The sequence below is a fragment of the Coregonus clupeaformis genome, chromosome 18 (genome assembly GCF_020615455.1).
Source record: "Coregonus clupeaformis isolate EN_2021a chromosome 18, ASM2061545v1, whole genome shotgun sequence".
NCBI classification, from domain to species: domain Eukaryota; kingdom Metazoa; phylum Chordata; class Actinopteri; order Salmoniformes; family Salmonidae; genus Coregonus; species Coregonus clupeaformis.
The window spans coordinates 26,799,789-26,813,612 of record NC_059209.1 but is presented as its reverse complement, the minus strand read 5'-3'; the positions used below and the strand labels follow the sequence as shown (position 1 = coordinate 26,813,612).

Genomic DNA, 13,824 nt, shown 5'->3' with positions numbered 1-13,824 from the left:
GTCGCGGCCGGCTGCGACAGAGCCTGGATTTGAACCAGGATCTCTAGTGGCACAGCTAGCACTGCGATGCAGTGCCTTAGACCACTGTGCCACTCAGGAACCTTAAGTTGAGTCTCAATGAATTGTAAGCAGAAGAACTAACCCGCCATCTTGACTTATTTACAGCTTTTATTTGGAAGCACAAAGACCTCATCCTGACCTGAACCATCTTGGCTATGTATAAATAAACTATTGGAGAGGGGAAATCTCTAGAGCTGGTACTTCCAGGAAGGTAAGGCCATGATCGGAAATGTCTTCACACTCCGAGCCAGAAGATCCTGCCCAGTAATCCACACAGTCCAGCTATAGTAAGTACAGCACTTTGGTGTCACAGGGAGAGTTGGGATATGCAAAAAAACACATTTCCAATTCACACATGGGTATTAATACACACTTGTACAAGTGTGAAATAGGACAAATATAAGCACCCACCAAATTATTCAATTATTATTATTTCAGATACAGACTGGAGAGAGTATAAGGAGTGTTAACTGTAAAACAGTTGGCATGATTACTGAGGAGAGGACTCCCTCCATACACTCGTAGAAAAAAAAAGGTGCTATGTAGAACCTAAAAGGGTTATTCGGCTGTCCCCATAAGAGAACCCTTTGAAGAACCCTTTTTGGTTCCATGTAGAAACTTTTTGGGTTCCATGTAGAACCCTTTCGACAGAGGGTTCTACATGGAACTCAAAAGTATTCTACCTGGCACCAAAAATAGTTATACCTGGAACCAAAAAGGGTTCTCCTATGGGGATAGCCGAAGAACCCTTTTGGAACCCTTTTTTTCTAAGAGTGTAGGATGAGACATACAGTACATAGAGTCAGTCACAGAGTTGGGGTTCCCACAGAATACACAGAGCCCAGTGGTTCACCCAGTGTCTGAGTCTGAGCTCTGGTTGATTATGGACCAGAGGCTGATGCCTTGGTCCTTAGAGCCCGCAGCCAGCAGCCTGTTCCTGGGGTCCTGGTGGTCTGAGAAGGGCCAGGCTGAGCACCATGTCTGTGTGGTGCTGGAGCACAGCCAGGGGCCGGATCTTCATCCAGCCAAAAGCATGGACACGGTGGTCCCAGCCGGCCGACACAACAATCTTACTGTCCCTCCGGATACACAGCTGGGAGATCCCAGAATTCACCAGGGCTATGGGTTGAACAGCAAAGGCCACAAAGAGAGCAAGCAAGGAAGAGCAGCCATAAGAAATTCATAAACCATACATAGACTGCTCTCAGAGAGCCTTATTCACTAACACAAGCAAGCATGCACGCGCACACACGCGCACACACACACACACACACACACACACACACACACACACACACACACACACACACACACACACACACACACACTGGTCAACACAAGGAAAGCACAGCAATGCACTCCAATGTGGGTATTACATTGTAGGCTGGCTGCTAAAGGTGATGGGTCAGGAATTTTCAGTTGCTAAGTAACATGCGCAAGACGTTCATGCAAAACAGAAACCCATGGAGAGAGAGAGAGAGAGAGAGGGAGAGGGAGATAGACAGAGACAGAGAAACAGAGAGAGAGACAGACAGAGAAACAGACAGAGAGAGAGAGGCAGACAGACAGAGACAGAGAGCGAGAGAGGGTGGTAGAAAGGGAGAGAGAGAGGTGTAGAGAGAGAGAGAGAAAGAGAAAGAGAAAGGGTGAGAGAGGGAGAAAGAGAGAGAGGGTGAGAGACAGAAAGAGGTAGAGAGAGGGGGGGGAGAAAGAGGGAGAGTCGGTGAGAGAAAGAGAGAGAGACAGAAAGAGGTAGAGAGAGAGTGTGTGTGAGAGAGGGAGAGACTATCAGCTGATCTGATGATCGAGGTCCAAGTGGAGGCCTGGATTGTTGTTGAACCTGGCCACGAAACTCCAGGAACTCCTCACTCCAGGGACTCAATCATCTGGCATAAAGCATTATGGCACTAGTGGTGGAGAGAAAATCTCTCACAAGCCGACTATTTGGTTTGGAGTTAGAGGGGACGTTTTCAATGGTAAGAGCAATGAGGCTAAGATACCTTTGTCACAACTTTACGAGGGAGAGAGAGAGAGAGAGAGGGGGGAGAGAGGGAAGAAAGATAGAAAGAGAGAGACCGTCTCGCTGAAATCCTTGTTTGCAGAATGGTGTTTCTTTAAGCACCTCTGATGAATTATATGTGCATTGAAAGGTCTGGTCAACAGCAGAAGAGACCGATAAATACACAGTTGTAACGGCTGCCTGCTCCAGATTACTCTCTGCTCCATTCTCTGATCAATAAGTGCATAGATGATGTCATCCCCACAGTGACCGTACATACATACCCCAACCAGAAGCCATGGATTACAGGCAACATCCGCACTGAGCTAAAGGGTAGAGCTGACGCTTTCAAGGAGCGGGACTCTAACCCGGACACTTATAAGAAATCCCGCTATGCCCTCCGACGAACCATCAAACAGGCAAAGAGTCAATACAGGATTTTTTTTTCAGTTGTAAAGAGGGCACGACAAAGCCTATTCCCCCTCAGGAGACTGAAAAGATTTTGCATGGGTCCTCAGATCCTCATAAAGTTCTACAGCTGCACCATCGAGAGCATCCTGACTGGTTGCATCACTGCCTGGTATGGCAACTGCTCGGCCTCCGAACGCAAGGCACTACAGAGGGTAGTGTGTACGGCCCAGTACATCACTGGGGCCAAGCTTCCTGCCATCCAGGACCTCTATACCAGGCGGTGTCAGAGGAAGGACAACAAAATTGTCAAAGACTCCAGCCACCCTAGTCATAGACTGTTCTCTCAGCTACCGCATGGCAAGCGGTACCGGAGCGCCAAGTCTAGGTCCAAAAGGCTTCTCAACAGCTTCTACCCCCAAGCCATAAGACTCCTGAACAGCTAATCATGGCTACCCAGACTATTTGCTCTACCCCCCCCCACCCCCACCCCATCTTTTTACGCTGCTGCTACTCTGTTCATTATTTATGCATAGTCACTTTAACTCTACCCACATGTACATATTACCTCAACTACCTCAACTAGCCGGTGCCCCCGCACATTGACTCTGCACCGGTACCCCCCTGTATATAGCCTCCCTACTGTTATTTTATTTTACTTTTGCTCTTTTTTTCTCAACACTTTGTTGTTGTTATTGTTTTATTTTACTTTTTATTAAGAAATAAATGCATTGTTGGTTAAGGGCTGTAAGTAAGCATTTCACGGTAATGTCTACACCTGTTGTATTCGGCGCATGTGGCAAATACAATTTGATTTGATTTGATTTGAATTCATCTCTGTAAAGGGGCAAAATTGTGACACATTATAATGGATGGCACTTAGATCACTATCTATGGGCCTACTGCCGCTGACATTCCAAGAGGGGGAACGTACGTGCTCTTCCTAGTTCTTTGACTACACAGCGTAACGCTGGTGTGTTTGAATGGGACGTCCACATCTGGCCCTGGAAGAAGGAATCAAACTGGACAGCATAAAATTGACTTCATTTGCTGTGTCGGAGACTAATGGCCTCGTGCAGGAGGAGACGGCCAATAATTTATCTGCATGCTCCTGTTCCGGACGGGAAAATCAAGAGCCGTTCAGTGCAGCATGTGGAAGATATAAGCCAGGTACTCCCAGTCCCAACCCTAGTGGATAGAGTGGAATGCAATGGGAGAAAGACTACAGAGGAGGAATGTCATTGATCAAAACAACCAATGAACACACATACAAAAGAGAAAAATAACCTTTGATAACTTGTAGGATTAATCCAAGTTCTTACTAGACTTTAGATCAAGCTAATACTAACTAATGGTGTCAACATTGTGAAAAACTGTGTAGCCTGACTAGACTTACTACCCCATGTACAAAACCTACCATCCAACAAAGTGAGGCTGGATGAGGGGTGAAAGATGGATCATGGAAGGCCATTATTACCTCAAGAAATTGGTATGCCCGAACCCCTCTCCATCTGGTTGTCATTACAGGCCTGATAATGATAGGTTAAACTGTCTATTTTTGTTTGTTTTGCTTCCCATAGTTTGTGTCAGGAAAAGGTATTTATTTAATTAAGGGGTCAGTTGTAAGTAGTAGTCCTAAATGGCTGGTCAAAAAAGTAAGTAAGTGTCCATCCATTGTTAGGTTGTAATCCTAATTATTTTCCCTATATGCTGCTGAGATAATGGCTGTAGGGCTGTCCTCTAGCAGAACCTTCTCTAGTCTAGATGGTCCTGTCTCTCACACCTCCCTCCCTCATCCCTCTCTCCCTCCCTTGGTCCTACATCATACACTTCCTCCAGTGAGAGTAGTGATCTACTAGCAGTGTCATTAGCCCCAGCTCTGTCATTAATAAACTCCAGTAGCTCATTCCTGGGATTCGAATAGGCCCTCAATCCTTACAACCCCAACTCTCCTCCTCCTCTCCACCCTATACTATAAAATTCTCATCATCATGAAAATTAATCTTTGGGCCTCATTATTCATTTTTCTGTTTGAGCATCCCTTCCTGGCTTGGGTACACACACATCAGGCCTGCTGTCTAAATGCCAGTGATCTCAGCAGTCAGTTACGACTAGGCAACCTCCTGCTCTGCTTTGTTTTTTTCTACACCTGGGCCTTCCCAACAGCCTTTCCTTTCCCTGGGTTACAGGGTCTGGTCCAATAAAAACTCACACGTCGAGATCCTGTTCTTGGCAATGTGGACAGATGAGACAGACATTCAAAAGGAGCGTCTGCTGTGCTCTTTGGCGCAGCTCGCTCAGGAGGACCAGCTCTTGGCATGGAGCTCTGAGTTTCACGTTGATCTATTGAAACGTCCCATCATCACACAGCTTGTCCGTTCCATGTGGAAGTATTTCTGACACCCCACACAGTTCTGAATCACACTGTGGGCGTCGGTCGGTGGAGGAGATTACAGCCTGTTGTCACCTGGCTGTGCTGTCAGGGTGTCCGGGGCCACATCTCAGAGACAGCTGAAGAGATGGACGTGACCAACAGACAGGTAAGAGCTACAAATGTACCTGCCCTTCAAAACCTTTACAAAACACATGAAACATAATATTTCTTGACACTGGACGGCCTGGCCATGCCTCAGATTAAATGTGAGAGACGGGATCCAAGTCATCCATCCATCAGTCCATCACCCCCATCCCAGATTAGGCATCGGTCTGTAATAACCTGACCTATGCTCCCTGTCGGCTGATAGATGTAGGCCTCACTAGTATTCCTGGTACACAGGAGCAGACCTGGGTTCAAATACTATTTTAAATACTTTGAGCGTTTGCTTTAGCCTGCCTGGAATGCTAGGACAGTCAGACCCATTCTGAAAAGGCCTGTGGAAAAACAGACCCAAACAGACCCGTGCCGATTCGGATCCGAGACTAAAGAGAGAAAGAAACCTCAGACTGGTCGCTGCCAGCACCATCAATAAACTAGTGATACTAGCCAATTGATCCACAGTTACTTACGTGACCTTAAAAACAGCCTAGAACACATTTCTTTTAAACTACTTGTTGTGTTTCGAAGTGTAGCATTTATAAAACTTTGTAGCTTATTGTTGTATTGGTTTTTTCTTTCCTAAAACAATAATTGTCCACCTCACGATTCAGCTGTCGGAGATTTGAGCGCTAAATCCACCAGAGCATAGGCCTAGGCATCCACTGTATATTAATATTACAAAAATATATATAAAGGAAGAGAAGCAGGCCTACCCCTAGAGAGACCGAGATTAAGATAGAGATATGCCGACGCCATGTTCCTGACACCAACGTGCATTCTTTATTCTTTTCAGATAGGCATACAGAAGGAGGCTAATTCGTACATTTTTATCAGAATACGTTTTATAAAGATAAGCATTATATTGTTAGATTAAAGGAGTAACTCTGGTAGGCCTAAAACATTCTTCCATACCTCAAGTTCAACTGTCGGAGAGAGTTGGCGCGCCGGTGTGCACTGCCTTCATAGGCCTGCAGTAGCTAAGCCTAATGATAGCCATACCACACCAAACCTTCACAAACGTTTCTTAACTTTGTTAGGGTAATATCAAAAGTAAGTCAAGTCATTGTTTATAGGGAAAATATGAACAGGTTATTATATTGCGCCATTCAATTACGTTTTGCATCTCACCCTCTTTGGTTTTTCCTTTTCATGCTTTGAGTGTGAGAAGCCCTATAGGCCTACTGGTAATTATATTATATTGTGGCAAACACAACATTACAGTTGGAACTTAATTTGCCCAAAGAAAATGGCTCACCAGAATGAAACAAACCACTTGTTGCATATTTAAACTTAACTGGTTTTGCACCTTCACAAAAGTTTTGAACAGGCTAGGCCTATATTTCAGCAAGTGCCAACAAAGGCAAGTTCCTACCGTAGGCCTACCCCATAAATGACAGCAATAGGCTAATTATATTTATTTTACAACATGCCTTCTTTGAACCTATCTTAAACTAAATACGGAGCACAAAATGAAAAAGACAGTTCGAACTTAATTTAGCCAATGAAAATGTCTCATATTTAAAGAACTGGTTAAGATTCTAATAAAATGTTCATTTGTCACATGCGCCGAATACAACTGCTGTAGACTTTACTGTGAAATAATAACACAAGGAATAAAATAAAAAACACAAGAATGGAGCAATATACAGGGAGTACCAGTACCAGATCAATGTGCAGAGGTACAAGGTATTTGAGGTATATAATGTATGTACATGAAGGCAGGGTAAAGTGACTAGGCATCAGGATAGATAATAATAAGAGTAAAATAAAGAACAGTGTAGCAGCAGCAAATGATGAGTGTAAAACGTGTGTGAGTGTGTTTGTGTAATGTGTATGTATGTGTGTTTGTGTTGTCTGTCTCTCTCTCTCTCTCCCTCTCTCTGCGCACTTCTCTCTACCTCCCTCTCTACCTCTCCATCTGTCTATCTACAGTGGGGAGAACAAGTATTTGATACACTGCCGATTTTGCAGGTTTTCCTACTTACAAAGCATGTAGAGGAAAATCACATTGTATGATTTTTTAGTAATTCATTTGCATTTTATTGCATGACATAAGTATTTGATCACCTACCAACCAGTAAAAATTCTGGCTCTCACAGACCTGTTAGTTTTTCTTTAAGAAGCCCTCCTGTTCTCCACTCATTACCTGTATTAACTGCACCTGTTTGACCTCGTTACCTGTATAAAAGACACCTGTCCACACACTCAATCAAACAGACTCCAACCTCTCCACAATGGCCAAGACCAGAGAGCTGTGTAAGGACATCAGGGATACAATTGTAGACCTGCACAAGGCTGGGATGGGCTACAGGGCAATAGGCAAGCAGCTTGGTGAGAAGGCAACAACTGTTGGCGCAATTATTAGAAAATGGAAGAAGTTCAAGATGTCGGTCAATCAACCTCGGTCTGGGGCTCCATGCAAGATCTCACCTCGTGGGGCATTAATGATCATGAGGAAGGTGAGGGATCAGCCCAGAACTACACGGCAGGACCTGGTCAATGACCTGAAGAGAGCTGGGACCACAGTCTCAAAGAAAACCATTAGTAACACACTACGCCGTCATGGATTAAAATCCTGCAGCGCATGTCCAGGCCCGTCTGAAGTTTGCCAATTACCATCTGGATGATTCAGAGGAGGAATGGGAGAAGGTCATGTGGTCTGATGAGACAAAAATAGAGCTTTTTAGTCTAAACTCCACTCGCCGTGTTTGGAGGAAGAAGAAGGATGAGTACAACCCCAAGAACACCATCTCAACCGTGAAGCATGGAAACATCATTCTTTGGGGATGCTTTTCTGCAAAGGGGACAGGACGACTGCACCGTATTGAGGGGAGGATGGATGGGGCCATGTATCGCGAGATTCTGGCCAACAACCTCCTTCCCTCAGTAAGAGCATTGAAGATGGGTCGTGGCTGGGTCTTCCAGCATGACAACGACCCGAAACACACAGCCAGGGCAACTAAGGAGTGGCTCCGTAAGAAGCATCTCAAGGTCCTGGAGTGGCCTAGCCAGTGTCCAGACCTGAACCCAATAGAAAATCTTTGGAGGGAGCTGAAAGTCTGTATTGCCCAGCGACAGCCCCGAAACCTGAAGAATCTGGAGAAGGTTTGTATGGAGGAGTGGGCCAAAATCCCTGCTGCAGTGTGTGCAAACCTGGTCAAGACCTACAGGAAACGTATGATCTCTGTAATTGCAAACAAAGGTTTCTGTACCAAATATTAAGTTCTGCTTTTCTGAAGTATCAAATACTTATGTCATGCAATAAAATGCAAATTAATTACTTAAAAATCATACAATGTGATTTTCTGGATTTTTGTTTTAGATTCCGTCTCTCACAGTTGAAATGTACCTATGATAAAAATTACAGACCACTACATGCTTTGTAAGTAGGAAAACCTGCAAAATCGGCAGTGTATCAAATACTTGTTCTCCCCACTGTATATATATCTGACTGGAGGAACTTGTCTCTCTGTGCCTGTCAGTAGTGAGCCACAAACTTTGGCTCACTACAAAATCCATATCTATGACACTCGCTCAAAACACACACCAATATCCTCACAAATATGTAACTTACAAAAAAGTTCAAAGATTGTTCATTCCTAAGTCATAGATACCAAGGTTACCAAAGCTCATCTCAGCAGAAGATAATGGCCTCTAGAAGCCATGTGTAATAAATTAAGTTATGTCCTTATCTGAGGTGGATAAGCCCATTTCACAGCCCTTCACCTCCAATGAGGAGCAGAGCAGAGCTACCATCAGCACAGGAACCCACTGTGTTCTGTCAAACTCTGTTTCCCCTCCATCTCAGAGTCGACTCCTTCCCTCCCCCAGCTCGACCTGTTCCACTGCGATGGGTGGTGTTAGGGTGATTACACTGCTCTGGGTGGTGTGGGGTTGATTCCACTGCTATGGGTGGTGTGAGGTGATTACACTGCTCTGGGTGGTGTGAGATGATTCCACTGCTCTGGGTGGTGTGAGATGATTCCACTGCTCTGGGTGGTATGAGGTGATTCCACTACTCTGGGTGATGTGAGGTGATTCCACTCCACTGGGTGGTGTGAGGTGATTCCACTGCTCTGGGTGGATTGGGGGTGATTCCACTGCTCTGGGTGGTGTGAGGTGATTTGTGGACTGGGGTCCTATGGCACTTACAGCTCCTCAGCCTTTATTGTAGCCTCCCACTGTGAACGACTGTTCCTTTATTGCAGATGTGTTTTCTGTTTGGTTAACGGTCTCCAAGTTTTTGATATTTTTATTACCTCTCGCGGGTCGTTCATCAGACAAGGCAGAGCCCCAAGCAGAGCAGAGCAGAGCAGCCACCCGGCAGGCAGGCAGATACCCCAGCCCTCCGCCTTGCTATTGTGCCGTCCACACAAAAATAATTTTGTGGGAAGAAGTGGAGATGGCTGTCTGGGCGTCACACTGTGCTGCACTTCAGGATCATTTAAAAAACGCTTTTTTTCCATCTTCTCCTGATTTACATATTAAAACAAGATTTTACGCTTGTACTGGTCTGAGAAGGACTGAGGACACGTGTGTCTGTGTGTGTGTCTGTGTGTGTGTGTGTGTGTGTGTGAGAGAAATAGTATGTGTGTGAGAGAGTATGTACAGTTGAAGTCGGAAGTTTACATACACCTTTGCCAAATACATTTAAACTCAGTTTTTCACAATTCCTGACATTTAATCCTAGTAAAAAGTCCCTTAGGTCAGTTAGGATCACCACTTTATTTTAAGAATGTGAAATGTCAGAATAATAGTAGAGAGAATGATTTATTTCAGCTTTTATTTCTTTCATCACATTCCCAGTGGGTCAGAAGTTTACATACACTCAATTAGTATTTGGTAGAATTGCCTTTAAATTGTTTAACTTGGGTAAAACGTTTCGGGTAGCCTTCCACAAGCTTCCCACAATAAGTTGGGTGAATTTTGGCCCATTCCTCCTGACAGAGCTGGTGGAACTGAGTCAGGTTTGTAGGCCTCCTTGCTCGCACACGCTTTTTCAGTTCTGCCCACAAATGTTCTATAGGATTGAGGTCAGGGCTGTGTGATGGCCACTCCAATACCTTGACTTTGTTGTCCTTGAGCCATTTTGCCACAACTTTGGAAGTATGCTTGGGGTCATTGTCCATTTGGAAGACCCATTTGCGACAAAGCTTTAACTTCCTGACTGATGTCTTGAGATGTTGCTTCAATATATCCACATAATTTTCCTTCCTCATTTTGTGAAGTGCACCAGTCCCTCCTGCAGCAAAGCACCCCCACAGCATGATGCTGCCACCCCGTGCTTCACGGTTGGGATGGTGTTCTTCGGGATGCAAGCATCTCCCTTTTTCCTCCAAACATAACGATGGTCATTATGTTCAAACAGTTCTATTTTTGTTTCATCAGACCATAGGACATTTCTCCAAAAAGTACGATCTTTGTCCCCTTGTGCAGTTAAAAACCGTAGTCTGTTTTTTTAATGGCGGTTTTGGAGCAGTGGCTTCTTCCTTGCTGAGCGGCCTTTCAGGTTATGCCGATATAGGACTCGTTTTACTGTGGATATAGATACTTTTGTACCTGTTTCCTCCAGCATCTTCACAAGGTCCTTTGCTGTTGTTCTGGGATTGATTTGCACTTTTCGCACCAAAGTACGTTCATCTCTAAGAGACAGAACGCGTCTCCTTCCTGAGCGGTATGACGGCTGCGTGGTCCCATGGTGTTTATACTTGCGTACTATTGTTTGTACAAATAAACGTGGTACCTTCAGGCGTTGGGAAATTGATCCCAAGGATGAACCAGACTTGTGGAGGTCTACACATTTTTTTCTGAAGTCTTGGCTGATTTCTTTTGATTTTCCCATGATGTCAAGCATTATTTTCTGGAATTTTCCAAGATGTTTAAAGGCACAGTCAACTTAGTGTATGTAAACTTCTGACCCACTGGAATGGTGATACAGTGAATTACAAAAATTATAAGGGGAGGAGAAATGCAAGAGAGAGAGAGAGAGAGAGAGAGAGAGAGAGAGAGAGAGAGAGAGAGAGAGAGAGAGAGAGAGAGAGAGAGAGAGAGAGAGAGAGAGAGAGAGAGAGAGAGAGAGAGAGAGAGAGAGAGAGAGAGAGAGAGAGAGAGAGAGAGAGAGAGAGAGAGAGAGAGAGAGAGAGAGAGAGAGAGAGAGAGAGAGAGAGAGAGAGAGAGAGAAGAGAAAGAAAGAAAGAAAGAAAGAAAGAAAGAAAGAAAGAAAGAAAGAAAGAAAGAAAGAAAGAAAGAAGAGAAAGAAAGAAAGAAAAGAAAGAAAGAAAGAAAGAAGAAAGAAAGAAAGAAGAAAGAAAGAAAGAAAGAAAGAAAGAAAGAAAGAAAGAAAGAAAGAAAGAAAGAAAGAAAGAAAGAAAGAAAGAAAGAAAGAAAGAAAGAAAGAAAGAAAGAAAGAAAGAAAGAAAGAAAGAAAGAAAGAAAGAAAGAAAGAAAGAAAGAGCAATGGACAAATAGCATATGAGAATGAGTGAGAGGAGAAGGAGGGGGGAGAAAAAGGGAAGAGGAAGAGAGAGGGAGATATATGTTACTACAGAAGCCACAGGGCTGTGCAGAAGGAGCAGGGGTTATCTGTATGGGAGCACACTGACACTGTGGGACTCTGTGAGGACCATTACTCTCCCATTGGCCTGGCCTGACAGGCAGACTATTACTATTACAGTGCTCGTCACTTTACTCCTCATCTGTATCCCTCCCTGCAGGAGCAGACCTGCTGCTGCTGCATATAGACTCACTGGACTGTCTAACACACACACACACGCACGCACACACGCACACACAGGCGCACGCACACACAGTCGCCTAGTCACTTTATCCCTACCTATATATTCATACCCCTTGACTTATTTCACATTTTGTTGTGTTACAGCCTGAATTTATTGAATTAAATATGGATGTGTCACTGGCCTACACACAATACCTCACAATGTCTAAGTGGAATTATGTTTTTATACTGAACAAAAATATAAAAGGCAACATGTAAAGTGTTGGGCCCATGTTTCATGAGCTGAAATAAAAGACCCCAGAAATGTTCCATATGCACAAAAAGCATTTGTTTATATCCCTGTTAGTGAGCATTTATCCTTTGCCAAGATAATCCATCCACCTGACAGGTGTGGCATATAAAGAAGCTGATTAAACAGCATGATCATTACACAGGTGCACCTTGTGCTGGGGACAATAAAAGGCCACTCTAAAATTAGCAGTTTTGTCACACAACACAATGCCACAGATGTTTCAAATTTTGAGGGAGTGTGCAATTGGCATGCTGACTGCAGGAATGTCCACCAGACCAGTGAACTTAATGTTAATTTCTCTACCATAAGCCGCCTCCAACTTAATTTTAGAGAATTTGGCAGTACGACCAACCAGCCTCACAACCACAGACCATGAGTAACCACGCTAGCCCATGACCTCCACATCAGGCTTCTTCACCTGCAGGATCGTCTGAGACCAGCCAACCAGACATCTGATGAAACTGGATTTGCACAACCGAAGAATCTCTGCACAAACTGTCAGAAACCGTCTCAGGGAAGCTCATCTGCGTGCTCGTCATCTTCACCAGGGCCTTGACTGACTGCAGTTCGGTGTCTTAACTGACTTCAGTGGGTAAATGCTCACCTTTGATGGCCACTGGCACGCTGGAGAAGTATGCTCTTCACAGATGAATCCTGGTTTCAACTGTACCGGGCAGATGGCAGACAGCGTGATGGAGTCGTGTGGGCGAGCGGTTTGGTGATGTCAGAGTTGTGAACAGAGTGCCCCATGGTGGCGGTGGAGTTATGGTATGGCAAGCATAAGCTACGGACTACGAATACAATTGCATTTTATCGATGGCAATTTGAATGCACAGAGATACCATGACGAGATCCTGAGGCGCATTGCCGTGCCATTAATCTGCCGCCATCACCTCATGTTTCAGCATGATAATGCACAGCCCCATGTCGCAATTATCTGTACACAATTCCTGGAAGCTGAAAATGTCCCAGTTCATGGCCTGCATACTCACCAGACATGTCACCCATTGAGCATGTTTGGGATGCTCTGGATCGATGTGTACGACAGAGTGTTCTATTTCCAGCCAATATCCAGCAACTTCGCACAGCCATTGAAGAGGAGTGGGACAACATTCCACAGACCACAATCAACAGCCTGATCAACTCTATGCGAAGGAGATCTGTCGTGCTGCATAGGCGGCAGGTAGCTTAGTGGGTAAGAGCGTTGTGCCAGTAACCGAAAGGTCGCTGATTCTAATCCCCGAGCCAACTAGGTGAAAAATCTGTGATGTTAAGCAAGGCACTTAACCCTAATTGCTCCTGTAAGTCGCTCTGGATAAGAGCGTCTGCTAAATGACAAAAAAAAAAAAAAAAAAAGAAAGAAAGAAAATAAATGGTGGTCACACCAGATACTGACTGGTTTTCTGATCCACGCCCCTACCTTTTTTTTTCAAGGTATCTTTCAATTGACTGATTTCCTTATATAAACTGTAACTCAGTAAAGTCTTTGAAATCGTTTCATGTTGCGTTTATATTTTTGTTCAGTGTAGATATTTTAAAATAAAAATTTATCAAAAATGAAAAGCTAAAATGTCTTGAGTCAATAAGTATTCAACCCCTTTGTTATGGCAAGCCTAAATAAGTTCAGGAGTAAACCATTTTAATGACTACCTCATCTCTGTACCCCACACATACAGTTATCTGTAAGGTCCCTCAGTTGATCACTGAATTTCAAACACAGATTCAACCATAAAGACCAGGGAGGTTTTCCAATGCCTCGCAAAGAAGGGCACCTACAGTGGTTTGCGAAAGTA

General features: G+C 44.3%; 1 pseudogene; it reads right to left on the bottom strand.

The window, feature by feature from the left end:
* Positions 1-909: 909 nt before the first annotated feature.
* LOC121587190 overlaps positions 910-13,824 on the bottom strand; it is a 42,825-nt pseudogene continuing 29,910 nt past the window's right edge.